General features: G+C 27.9%; 1 pseudogene; it reads left to right on the top strand.

The window, feature by feature from the left end:
- The first annotated feature begins 10,096 nt into the window (after nt 1-10,096).
- LOC111026627 lies at nt 10,097-13,648 on the top strand (annotated as a pseudogene).
- The last annotated feature ends 883 nt before the right edge of the window (nt 13,649-14,531 follow it).

Raw genomic sequence — 14,531 nt, 5'->3', positions numbered from 1 at the left:
TAACCAAGAATAATAATTTAAGTAATTTTTTTCTTATTTAAAAATATTATACGTGGATACTTTAAACTTTTAGAGTAAATTGTTCGATTTTGTACCTACACACAACAATAACTTTTGAAATGTGTTTATTTTTTTATTTTTTTTGGCAAAAATGAATTTAATTGTCTGTATTTCTAATGATTAATAGTAAAATTAATTACTTTATTACAATAATATCATCGAATATACTAAATTACTTCCTAAGTAAATAAGTAATATTACAGGCTGAAAGACCGCTTCGCAGTCTTAATATCATTGAATTCAAATTTAACATCATCCATTACAGAGATCCACTTATAAACTACTGTACAGCAGAGCGGCATCTAATTACTCGTATTTTTTTTTTAATATTTCAAATTAATATATTTAATTATTGTTGATAGAGTGCCTACCTCTACGAACTCTAAAGCTGCCAGCGTTCAATAACAGTGTTCATACCACCGCCCCGCGAACGACTGTATTCATACCGCAACGATGGTCAAAACCAGTTTTCATATGGTGACCGTGCCACTTGCCGTTTATGAATAGTCGTTACGAAAACAATAATTTTGGAGACAGAATATTTGTTTGCTATTTTTTTTTTTCAATAATACCAGTATCAAATATTATATTTCACGTATTTTTATTCTGCTGTTCGTGTTTTACACAAATCGAAAACCTCCCATCTTAAAATTGTTTGAAAAAACTACAGCTTGAATAATTATTTTTTTTAACTTATAGAAATTTTGACAGTAAAATATATATTTTTTAAAACAACCAATTAGGAAATTTAAATCAGTACAAAAAAATAAACCTTTGGTGCATACGAATAAATAAAAGCCTGTTGAACGAAGTGATCATCTTAATCAATGTACAACACATTCGATAACTTTCAAAATTCAAACTCCAAAAGCTTGTAAAAAAATTAGGTAGAATAACGCTCAACTTTTTTTAAAAACTTTCATTAACGACATCTTATTAGAATCCTTGCATTACATTTTCGAGTTTTTTGATTGAAAGCATACTTTATCGAAACTTTTAAAAAAACTTATGAAATTCGAAATTCTTTTTTGTCTAAAAATAGCTCCAAAAAAGGGAAAATATTGTTATATATAGATAGACATTGATTTATCTATTCCCAACACTGAGCGTGACATATAATACGCTTTTCTTCTTGTTTATCGTTTGTATTTTACGTGTCTGGTTTATAAAAATAAATATTCTTAGATTTATGTTTATGACCTAAAAAAACCAAAAAGGCACTCTTGCACCATTTTTCACATGTACACTGTGTCAACATAATATGTTTCTCCAAGTGTTTGTTTAACACCGCTTGTTTGAAACGAAAAAAAATTTACATTAAAAAATATATAGATATTAAATAAAATATCGTAAAATATTATTTATCCATAAGCTCGATTGTTTTTTAAGGTATTTAGAGTTCAAATGTGCTAAAATTTATCAAAATATTTAAAATTTGCAAATTATTTTGTACATCAAATGTTAAAAATGTACCTATATCATTTTCAACGTTTATGACTAAAACTTGAAAAGTTAAAACGAAATTTTCATGAATTGTTCACTCTGTAACCAAAAAATCTAAAATAATAAATAAACACATTTTTTTTGAAATGTTATACATAGACATTTCAATTTTAAATTTGAACAAAATTAGATATTTAATTGAAGAATAATATGGTTTTTAGTTAAAGTATATTTTTAGATATCATTTATAATGATTAAATAATACGAGTAATTGTAATGGAATAGTATTTATTTTATAGTTATTATGTATACAACAATCAACTACTTAAATTAAGTTTTAAAAAAAGAAAAAAGTAAATAGATCTATCCATATATTTTATCCTTATCAAAACTACTTGAAACGTTATAGTATTAAATTTATAAGAGATCAAACTATCGTACTGAAAGTTTTTACTATTTAGTCACACATAATAAACAAAATTATTTTGCATAAAAATTCTTGTTTTTAATTTTTTTTCCTGCCGCTTTTCAAGACCATTTTAATTTTTAAATTTTTCTTCCTGATTGTACTAACTATAGGTGCACTTTAACACCTGAAAAGATAGGTACTGTGAAGTTGATAACCGAAACATTATTTCGACTATCCACCATACACACACAAAAAAAATTGTTATTTTACATAAAGTGTTGGTTATACACATAGCATAGCACGATTCTCGGTATGTTTCTTTTCGAAGAAAATGTAGACATCATAAATACCTAATATTTATTAATAACTCATAAGTAATCATTCATAAAATTACCCTAACATTTATGGGGAATAAGTCTCTATGGTCCATCCGGTATGGTGCAATGACCACAGAGAGTTCACAATCAGCCAGATTGTGGATCAGCAAGACAGTGGTTGGCGGATGCAGTAGGCAAACATCGAACTATAACGACCTGGTTGGCCTCTCACACAACGTAATATTGCTGGTAGACTTATGCGTTGAATCCGTCGACCCAGTGTGCAAAGGTGAGAATCACCGCATTTGACGATGACAGTAAACAACTGCCAAGTTTGACTTCAATGATAAGTAAAAATAAGTCAACACTTATGACTCCAATGTTTGGTCGGATCGGATTGTATTTGCTTCATTTTATACACAAGAAGAACGATACAGTATAAGTGCTCGCTACATTAGTGGGTTACACAAATGTAATAAAAAGATCGCTTTAATAGCAGACCAAAAAAGTTAAAGAAAGGCGACAGAACAGTTCGGAAGCAGCTGATAGACAGAACGTACCTAAATAATAAAATAATAATAATAATAATAATAATAATAATAATAATAATAATAATAATAATAATAATAATATTGCGTTAGCCACATAAATAATTATAGACAAAAATAATAACAGATAATTACAATAAGACAAAGAGAGTAGAAAATAATGGTGACAAAGTACAATGATAATCATGATAATTACAATATTAATATAATAAATCACACGACAAATAATGAGAGGTAACGGGGATGTAAATGAGATGATAAGGATGGTCCTCCGCCGCTGCGCATGGAATTGCATAACGCGCTGTATATTTAGCTCGGCGTGAACATCACCACCCACTTTGAAGGAACTTCAACAGAAGGTACTGGACACAATTTTACTGCTGGCCGAGTTATCACTCTCGATATTGTGTATACAGTAGCAACACGGGAAACACCTTCCGAGCCAAGATGCCGGATGGAGTTCTGCGATACGTCCAAATCGTCAACACAGTGGGTGTTAGGGCTCCTTTCTTAGGACGAGGTCTCCAACATCCAAGCATTGTCCCACAGCAGACCATTTGGTTCGCAGTTGGAGAGTAGATAAATATTCATTTTTTCATCTGGTCCAGAAGTAGCGGTGGAGGTCAGTTAGTAGGCGCCAACGTTGCATTTTTGAGAGCGTTATATTTTCTAAGCAAGGATTTGGTAGAGATGTCGAAGGTTCCAGCGTTAAAAAATGACTTGGTGTGAGTGCTTCCAAATCATTTATATCATTGCTAAGGCCACACAACGCGAATTGTTCGAATAGAGTAAAAATACTGTGAACATGTTATGATGTAGCCATGTAGGCATAGAAAATGATAATATTATAAAGTGGTAACTCTGTGTACCTATCTCAAGGGATATTTTTTTTAGAGTTACCTAAATACCAAAGGTTCTTCTTTGAATATTTTGTTTATTTTATTATTATGTAATTTACTGTGTACATGGCTAACTTTCTATGAATTCATTGATTGATTATTTAACCAATAGAATCGATGCCTTTTGATCCATGACATTCGTGAAAACGTTTGTATGTAGAACAGTCATGAAAGGTAGTATTAAGGCAGACATAATGGCCAGTTTTCGATCATAATAAAAGCAGACCAATGTTGATCCTGTTGCATAATGTATATTTTTTCATTTATTGATTATTTTTTTTATACTTAAGTATATTGCTGATTGGCTTAATAGCTATTTAAAACAGCAGTTTTTCGATTGCATACCATAACAATCCTAGTAACTTCTACATAATTTATTGTCTTAAGTGGTTTTATATTATTCTTGACACTACATTAATCAGGGCTCAAAATTTATTTATTTTTCTTACTGGTCTAGTTATCTTATTGACTTCAGAAATAGATTTGTATTAATTGTTCTTACTTCGTAATACAAAGTATTAATGTTATAAATTTTGCGGTATTAAATCTTAATGTTATCTCAAAAATCTTAACTTGTGGAAAACCATATCGATGGTTTCATGTTGATATTTAGGTGTGATGATTGAGAAGATATTTTTCTTTGAATGTCTGTTAAGTGATTAATTTAATGCATTTTTGGTATGGGGTATACACAAATATTTATTATTATAGCGTAGTGTTACATATTCTCTTTAAGTGGTTCTAGTCAGTCCTAAGAAAATCGTTTTTAAACCCTAATATGTGACAAGATTGTGAGACTTAAGATTGTTTGGTTTTAATGCTGTTAAAATAATAAAATTTCTTAATATCTCCTCTAGAGTCTAGAGAACCGTCGGAGCACATTGTTCAAAGTTTGAACTTTCTGCAATATTATAATATCATAACATTTCAGTTTTTACAACATTTTTGTTCACTAATGTATTGAAGAAATTTAAATAAAAAAATATGATGAATATTAGAATTTTGAAAGTGACTGCTCTTGTAGAAGCTCATTAAAATAAGTCATGAATTGTAGAGCACACACACATTGACATGACACTTATATACCTGCCACATAATTTGCCTAATTCTTACTCCTTAGCAAATTACCGATTGAAACCCCCTTAAGATGTTTTATTGTATGATTATTGTAACATTTTGGCATAGTATAATGGTCTACATTATTTAATAGCTCTTAATTAGGTAGATTTAATTATTTTAGTTCTGAATAAAATACTTTCAGATAGTTGTAATACAAGGTAATTGATTATTGGTTTTCAGTAAACTTTAAAGTTAACGATTATCGTTATTTTTTAGGAAGATACAATGTTTAGAAATATGAAGATTGATTTGGGCAACAGCAAGGTAAAATAATTTAAATACTTAACTATAAGTTTATTATTATTTTAATTTATTATTTATTTAATAAATACATATATTATACATTATCTTACTTGTTATACTTCTTACTAGAATTAGAGCTTGGTGTTTGATATTTTAATCCGAGAAAATAATGTTCAAATGAGAATCGACAACATTTGTTCAAAAAAAATTTATGTGAAAGTCTGAAAATGAAAATATTAATATTATTTCTTATCTTTATGAAATATACATTATTTTTGAGGGGTACAGGGTATACATTTGTATCTCCTGAGATTACAGGTAGCACCCAATACAGACTCATCAGATATAGTTATAGACTAGGCGGTATTGTGTTTCACAGTTACCACCTCATCAAAAGTGATAAGTGACAAATAAATTACATGCTCGTTGAGTGTTGTTGATTGAGTAATCCTTTGTATGATTATTATTTGATTGGTGATAGCAGCAAATTTGAAATTGGCTCAAATGCATTAGTCTGAAAATAAAAATTGTAGTATACAAATGTTTGGTGCCTGCATCCTAGTTTTGTCCCGAATTTAAAATTGCTATAATAGTTATGTAGGTGATTATTTAGGTCCCGGTTTTCAGGTTTCACTGGTTGGATCCCATATTATTTTAATCATTACTAATGCAGGGCGAATTACCTTTTTTTAAAACTCGTTTAGATTAGAAAAATACGAGATAAGTTATTATTTTTATTTTGTAAAAGTTACAAGTTCACTAGAAAATAAAAGTAACTGAACTTAGTTAATAATCAGTTACTTTTTTTCATATAAAATTAAAGTTCATACATTTTTTAAAGCTGATAAATAATATGGTAATTTAATTGAGGACTTGCAGTTTTAAATGAATATATATTAAAATTAATTGCTGTAATGAATTATATTTTTTAATAAGGTTATTTTTATGTATTTATTTCCACATCGGTTCTCGACTATACTAAATTATAATTAAATATTATAATACAATTAATTACCTACACATGTTATAATAATATCAAACGCTATTAAATTCAGTTGTAATTTTATGAATGAATAAAAATATAATAAGGAAAAAATGATAACTATATTGATTAATGATGATACCAACGTGTATGGGTACCGAGAAAACTTTTTTTTTTTATTTTCTCAATGATACAGTTACCCCTATCACTTTTCTGTGTGAAATATGTATTCCAACAAAAACACTCCTAAGTTTTTAGTCATATCAAATTATTTCAAAATTAATCAAAAACAGTTGAAAAGAGGTGAACTGTCATTTCTAGCAGGATATGTTTCAAAAATTAATTTTGATCCCGACGGACTTATTAAGGGGCGATGTTAACCCTTAACTTGGCAAGCATCAAAATATTGGAATGAAAATTTGAAAGTAGATATTTTTAAACTAATTTGGGGTCGCTGAATTCAAATATGTTATCAAAAAAAATTTTGGACTTGAAAGTTCAAAGTTACCAATTGTATCTTAAAAGATACATTGCCAGAAACCGATATTGTAGTTCCTGTATCTTTAAGGATACATTGCCAAGATAAGGTCATTATTTTCATGTATACGTATATACCAAATAAATCAATATTTCAATTCGATTTTTCTAATTTTATTATTTTAAATTTAAATTTATAGTTTTTTTTCATCTTGATTAGTACTAGAAATAATCTATTTCTTATAATATTATTTAAAATAGATTTGAAATATTTTTATAGTTTCAATTAATAATTAAAAACTGGTGATTGAGACCATTATGGAATCGATTTATTGTGTTAAAAAATTATTCAGTTCATCCTTCTGGTTTCGACTTAATATTATAAACATTTTTGTAATATTTAAAACAATATATAAATTTAAAATTTATATTCAAATTGTCCATGTCCTCTGGAAACTTTATATATATAGTTATAAGTAATAATAATACAATTTAAAAAATATTTTAAAAATAACAAAATTAATCAAAATAAAATAACTTTTAACAGAAAATGATAAACATAATGAAAAAAACTTAATATTATAATACTACGTATTTAACTTATTTTTGTTTATGAAATATTTTAAAACAATTTCTTGTTGATGTGATGCATAGTCTTGAATCACACTTGTCACATGAAAATGTTGTTTGACCAGTCTTGCACATTCTGCATCTTCCTTTTACACCGACAATAGGCATATGGTCATAACGGTCAAGTCTAACGTCATCTATTGGTCGTGGTGCAATTTTTTTTTTTATCTTTATATTTTCTGATATACACATTTCTTTCGATTTTCTCCCAACTTTCGGCTTGTTTTTAGAAGACAGAGCAATCGCAATATTTATTCTAAATTCTTTCAGGCGCATAACCTTTTTTTCTTTTAGTTCCACGCAGTCCTTACGATATTGGAGCCAAGCATTATTAACACATACATCCAGCAATTGGGAAAAAATATTTAAGTACCACTTATGTGTTTTCATGTTCGTGCGATAAATTGCAATAAGCATATCAGCGAGGTCAACATCACCCATGTGCGAATTATAATGTTTGACAATTTGAGGCATAGACACATCTACTCTAGACTTTGTAGTTTTATTATATCTTCTTGTAGTTGACAATGGATGCACTCCTACATAACTACTTGCCAAACAAACAGATTTATTGTCAAACCATTTGACAACCATGATTTTTTTTTTTTTATCACATTTTGCAGAGTAACTTCCTCTACCTTTTTTTTTTAACATTTTTTCATCTAATAGTGGACAATTTCTCAGGCGGTTTTGCTGTACTGTTCCTAAACTAAGAATACCATACTTTTTTCTTAAGTGATAAATAAGTTCCGGTGATGTGAAAAAGTTGTCATAGTATATAACTGAAAGAGGTTTTCTTGGTATCGTGGAAGCTAGAGCTAAAATTACCTTTCCACCCAAACCAAAATATTTGTTTTCATATTCACTAAATTGAGTATCAGTAAATGTGCTTTCTCCACCATATGGCAATATGTCAAATACTTGACCATTAATTCCAGCCCTTATAAAAAACTTAAAGCCCCATTTTTTGGGCTTGGACTTAATATATTGCCTACGTGAACCAGCTTTGGTTCCTTTATAGGGAATCATCATTTCATCAATTGAATAACGGGTTCCTTCTTTTCCTTCTTCTTGATTTAAACAATTATGACGTATTTTATTAAGAAATGGCCGAATTTTATAAAATCTATCGTTGGGGTCACATTCATCATTGTTTTGAAAATGAAGAGACCGTAATATTTTTTGATATTTTTTAAGAGGCATAATATCTTGTACTTTAGGAACTCCCATCAAATTTGACCAATAGTCTGTGTAGGCCGGAAGTTTATTTACACCCATCCATAATTGAACTGCGAGAAAATCGGTTAGCTCTGCAGAAGATATATTAATTGATTTTCCGAATTTTTGAAAAGAATAAATATTACTTTCTTGCACGATTAAATCAAAGATATCATCAGAAAAAAATCGTTTGAAATACGCATAAGGAGTCAACACTTCTTTATTATTAGTATGAAATTCGTAATTTGGAATTTCAACGCCAAAATTAAATTGTTTTTCACTTTTCCATTTAAATTGCATATGTTCTACTTTATAATTTCTTGAGGTCCTTGAAGAAACAAACTGAGCTTCAGGTAATGGAGAGGGTTGTGGTGAAGGTAAAGGAATGGGTGGAGTTTTTACATTATAGTTTAAAATTCGTTTTGAAGTTCTAATACACGATTGTTTAGATTTACTAGACATGACTGCAGATGTACTTGGCTGTGGGGAAATAAATTCAGCTTCAGGTAATGGAGAAGTGCGAGATGTACTTGGCATCAAAATATCTAGCCCGAAAGTTGGTGAAAAATTAGTGGTTGAAATTTCTTCTTCAATTATATTTTCATCAATACTACCAAAAAATTCTCTAGTAACCTATCATTATAATATGGATAAATTAAAATTAATCATATTTATAAATTTATAAAAATGTATAAAAATATATTTATATTTACTTCTTCAATTGGATTCAATTCAAAATCTTTTAAAAGTAAATCTAACTCATTTTCATCAGCGTTCGACGATAAAGAAGAAGAATCATAATTTGAGGCATAATCTACATTTTCATCACTAGATTCGTTTCCAGAACTCCCACTACTCTCAGGGGGGATCATAGATAATATTTTTTGGGTTCTTCTTCGTTGCATAATGAAAGTTAACTAAATTAATATAAAGATAAATGTATGTAAAATACAAGTTTATTAATGTTAATAAATAATTTATAATATTTTATGAAAACGAATATCTATAAAATAATATAATATCTAGATCAATCAGTAATTGGTGATGTATCTTATAGGATACAGTTAATAAAATTAATGAAATGAGCAGTTCATGGCGATGTATCTTATAGGATACAGTTAATAAAATGAATGAAATGAGCAGTTCATGGCGATGTATCTTATAAGATACATATACTTTGAACACTTATTTAATACATTAACATTATTTAATTATATTATATTATGAATAGAAGTTGCAATACTACTTACCAATACGTTATTTTTGAAAAAATATAATCAAAAACGTACAAATATCATCTAAAAACATAAATCGAAAAACGCCGACACACGCTATCTGATGATATAAAAAAAACAGATAACTGAAACCTACAAAATTAGATACTGTGTTAATACAGTGATACTAAATTTTTTTCTATTTTCAAACTATACGTAACGCAGTGTATCCAAAACGTCTAATAAAAAATATCTTTAAATATTATTGAATTAAAAATTCACAAACTTGATGTATCCTAAAAGATACTCTGCCAAGTTAAGGGTTAAAGCCAGTATGAAACAAACTACTTATCATGTGCAGGTTATTTTATATTCATATATTAAAATTATAAGCATAATATTATGTAGGTATTAAATTTATCTGACTTTCATAATTCATATTAATAAAGTTCAACATTTAATTTATAGCACTAACAATATATCGTTTATAGTATATTTGATAATTTGATTTTAATATTGAAATATTTATTTAATACATATTATAAATTATAATAAATATAAGTTAGGTACCTGTGCATAGTTACTATAAATTATAAAATAAATTAGTTTAACGTTGTGATGTAAAACACAACATAAAATACTTTTATTTTTTTAAGCCACCTATGCAGGTACCTATCCCGTTTTTACTTTACTATTTTTTCAGATAGTCTTGAATGATTTAGGGAGTGTAAAAAATTTACCTTTGTCTCTTTGATTGTGATGGTTACATCCAACAGCCCAACAGTAACCCATATTAATATTATTATAAATAATAAAATATAAAATACTTATAAATAATAAATAATTACAATTAAGTAATCTTAGATGGTTGAAATATCTTACCCTAATACCCTATAATAATTTGTATTCAAGGATTTAATGTTTAAAGAACAAAGTTCTATTTATATTCTACATTGTTATAGTGTAGGTACATATTTTGTTATTAAACTTTTCTCCCTCCAAATTTATTTCCTTGGTAAATTTAAAATTGCAAAAGAATTGCATTTAAATCGAATAACTTTATGACTCCTCTTTTTTCGCTAAACATTATGCACTCAAAATGGTGTGCAAAATAAATTTATTTCAATGAAAAAATTAATTTCTAAATTATTCCCTGTACATTTCTTATGGGTGAAAGTTTTGTTTGGGTTTCAACTTGTTACAACGTCTTTGGAACGACGATAACACGTTATCACTAACATCGCGTACTGCATCCGACCTTAATATTATGGTCTATAAGGCATCAAGGACGAACCAACTGTATTATCTCTCTCGATATTTGCATCATGCATAATTTCTTTAGAAAAAGGGAAGAATTATTAACTACTATTCGTACATACCTACGTCGCAATTATTAGTTATTTTTGATACACGTGACTCATGACTACGTACTACAAATTAAGGTATAGGTATACAAGATACGGAACGACACCTCTCCATCAGTGTTAATTTGAATTTGGAATATTCTCAATATCAGATTAGACTACTAGCGCTCTCACAGTTTTCTATTGGTCAATCACAATAGATGTATGTATCCATTGTTTTAATTCATGAATGGCAAAAAAATTATCAGCCGTCGATTACCCATCGCTATGAGTCAAATTTGAAGAATCTTTTGTCATTGACTGATAAGGGCTCGTTCCGTATCCTGCACATCCAAACTGGTGATAGGTACTTTCAATAAAACATTCGAACATCGACAGTATCTATAATAATAATTTGTATACACAAGCGAGTTCAATGATAGTTATTAGTTGCATAATTTGTCGTATTCTTTGTAGAGAATTTTGTATTTAAATCTACTCATAATTTAAATTATTAGTCATTCGATTGAGTTGAATTAGAACGATTGTATTTTCCAAATTAACTTCGACAAACACTCATTTGTAGTTTCATCCATATTTGACAATATGGCTGACCTAATTTTTGATTATCAGTTTCGTGTGATACTGATAGGTGACAGTACAGTGGGCAAGAGTTCGCTGTTAAAATTTTTTAACGATGGTCAATTCTTCGAGGTAAAATCTTTGTAAAAATACTATGTTGTTAATTTCATATATTTGTTTTATTTGTATTAATTATCAGGTGTCTGATCCAACGGTTGGCGTCGATTTCTTTACTAGAATAATTCAAATACCCAGAGGTCCACGAATAAAATTACAGCTATGGGATACCGCGGGCCAAGAGCGATTTAGGTGAGTAAAAATTGTTTTTTTTCTTTATTATTGTTCTTCATACTTAATGGTTATATTTTGTTTATAACTATAGATCAATTGCAAAATCCTACTACCGAAATTCTGTAGGTGTTCTGTTAATATATGACATAACCAAACGAGTCAGTTTTGAGCACATACCTGTTTGGATGAATGATGCCAAACAAAAAACTGAACCTTATCGACCCGTATTTTTCTTAGTAGGGTGCAAATTAGATTTGGTAAGTTGAAATATCATTGTACACTTATGCATTCTAACACTTTTAAATACTTTTAAAAAGTACCTATTTAAAAGAATTTCATGTAGGCATTTTTTTTTACAGTAAGCAATATGTATGTTCAATAACTATTGTACATCATGCTTTCTTCTTTAATTGGAGAATACAGTAATTACTAATTAATATTATTTTTTGTTGTATTATTATTATAAATATTTTACATTTATTTATTTAAAGCATGGGTTCCCAAACTTCTCATGGTGCAACCAATTTTTAAATTGTTTAAGTTTAATTTGACACTACATACTAATGATTTGATTTTGTTTCTTTGGTAATGGTTTTCTAATGATAACTTTCAGTCAGACGACAACTGCTTATATTTTATACACTGGTAATCATGACAAATAATTATTAAGGATAAAACTAAATTCAAACAATACTAAATTGACAATATGATTACCTACACAGTAAAACGCTTACCATATTTATTTTAATTTATACTCTTATTTATACATAAAATATATCTTTTCTTCTAAACATATATTTTATAATAATCTAATGTTAAATATTTTATATTATAAAAAAATATAGAAATATTTCTAAGCTCAACCCAAACAGCAATGATAAAATCACAATTCTCTGTTTTGAAACTCTGACCTAAACATTTAGTGCCAAGTACAAAAGCATATTGATATCACTCTTAAATTACCATTCTTGAATTACCATCTAAAAGTTTTACTTTAAAGTAAATTAAATATTGTCTTTTACATATAGAAGTGTTTTATGAAGCCTAATTGCCTTTATGTATTATTATGTAAGTTCCGTTAAACCTTGATACTAGATTATTTTAAATTGAGTAAAAATTAATTAGGATTACAATATTTACAAAGTTATCTAGCTGATATTTTAGTATACTTTTATAGTAGGTTTCTTATATGTACTTGATGCTATTTAATAAAAAGTGTATCAGTATTTTGATTATTAAAAAAATATTTAGTTATGGAAATAAAAAATAGATAATGAAATCAACTTATAATATTAGGTACCCAATAAATTTTCAAAGTTGAAAAATATTTATCTAAATTTGAATTAATAAACAATAGGCAATTTTAAAATGATCACCGATCCTATATTAGTTTGATTTGCATAGGTAAATAATGGTGATAGTAGGAGGGAAGTGACTGAAGAAGAAGCCAAACAATTTGGTGCAGAACATAATATTATATTCACTGTCTAAACATCTGCGAAAATTGGTTCTAATGTTGAATTGGCATTTTCTGCTATCGCCCAAGAAGTAATTTATTTAATTATTCACAATTTCACAAATTGACCATCATTTATATTTTATGTGTCTTTACTATTTTATTGTAATTGCCTTTTAATAAATGTAATATCAATCAAATTGAGAAAAAAAAGTTGTATTATATTCTATTGTTTATTAAATATTATTTATTTTAGATTTATCAGAGGATGACAATTGGCGAATATCAAATGGAAGAAGGCTGGGATGGCATTAAAAGTGGCTATTTACATCATTCAGCTAACATTGGTTTTAATAACCACATTGAAGCTGAACCAGCTAATTCATGTTGTTAAAACTTGAATCCCTTTAATAAGGCTTATTATTCTTTTTTTTTAAATCTTTAACTTAGTAACAATTTTATAATATAAAAATTAGCTTTGATGACTTTTATTTTTAAACTTTTTAAATATGAACCTAAAGTAAATATGTAAGCTACACTTAGGAGAATAATAGCATAAGACTAGTATTCTTTGAATTGTTGTGAAATAAAGTTTATTGAGTATATATTTATAATGATAGATCATGTGTAACTTTTTTTCACATTATTATATTTTTTAATATGAATAGTTCACCGTTAATATTTAAATATGTGTTGTACTAAAAAAAAATATAATAGTGTCGTCATAATATGGTCGAATATCTATTAATTATTATGTTGTATTAATGATTATTATTACAAAAAAAATTAATTAATATATTAATCATTTATATTTTTTATTATTATGTCATACTCTTATAGTGTCTTAGTGTCCATCATTTAAAATATTTCCGAGAAATGATCGACTCGATTTAACATATTATGAATCTTTGTCTTCAATTCAACTCGCCGTTTCCCTCATTATGGTTTATACAGTCGACATGCCCCATGGGCCATGTTCATTATCTCCCCCAGGCCCCAGGGTCTATTGCTGGATGCCAGTCCATATCAATGCCCTAAAAACTTAAAAAACGCATAATATGCATTTATATGCACAATACAATTTCAAAACTAGCTCTGTGGAAGCATGAAGCATATTTGTTTTGCACTCTGCTATTTTTGTGACTGTGCAAAAGAAATATGCAAATGTTACAAGTCTTCTGCCCTACTAATAAGTAATAATAGCATTTAGTTTTTAAATCCAGATATTAGTTCAAATTACAACTTAAAATTATGCTAATTTATAGGTAGTTACTCATGAAACTTTTTTCAATAAATGTAT

This window comes from Myzus persicae, unplaced genomic scaffold (assembly GCF_001856785.1).
Source record: "Myzus persicae strain clone G006 unplaced genomic scaffold, MPER_G0061.0, whole genome shotgun sequence".
Classification (NCBI taxonomy): Eukaryota; Metazoa; Arthropoda; class Insecta; order Hemiptera; family Aphididae; genus Myzus; species Myzus persicae.
The sequence above is the reverse complement of the archived record's forward strand: the minus strand, read 5'-3'. Positions and strand labels throughout refer to the sequence as shown.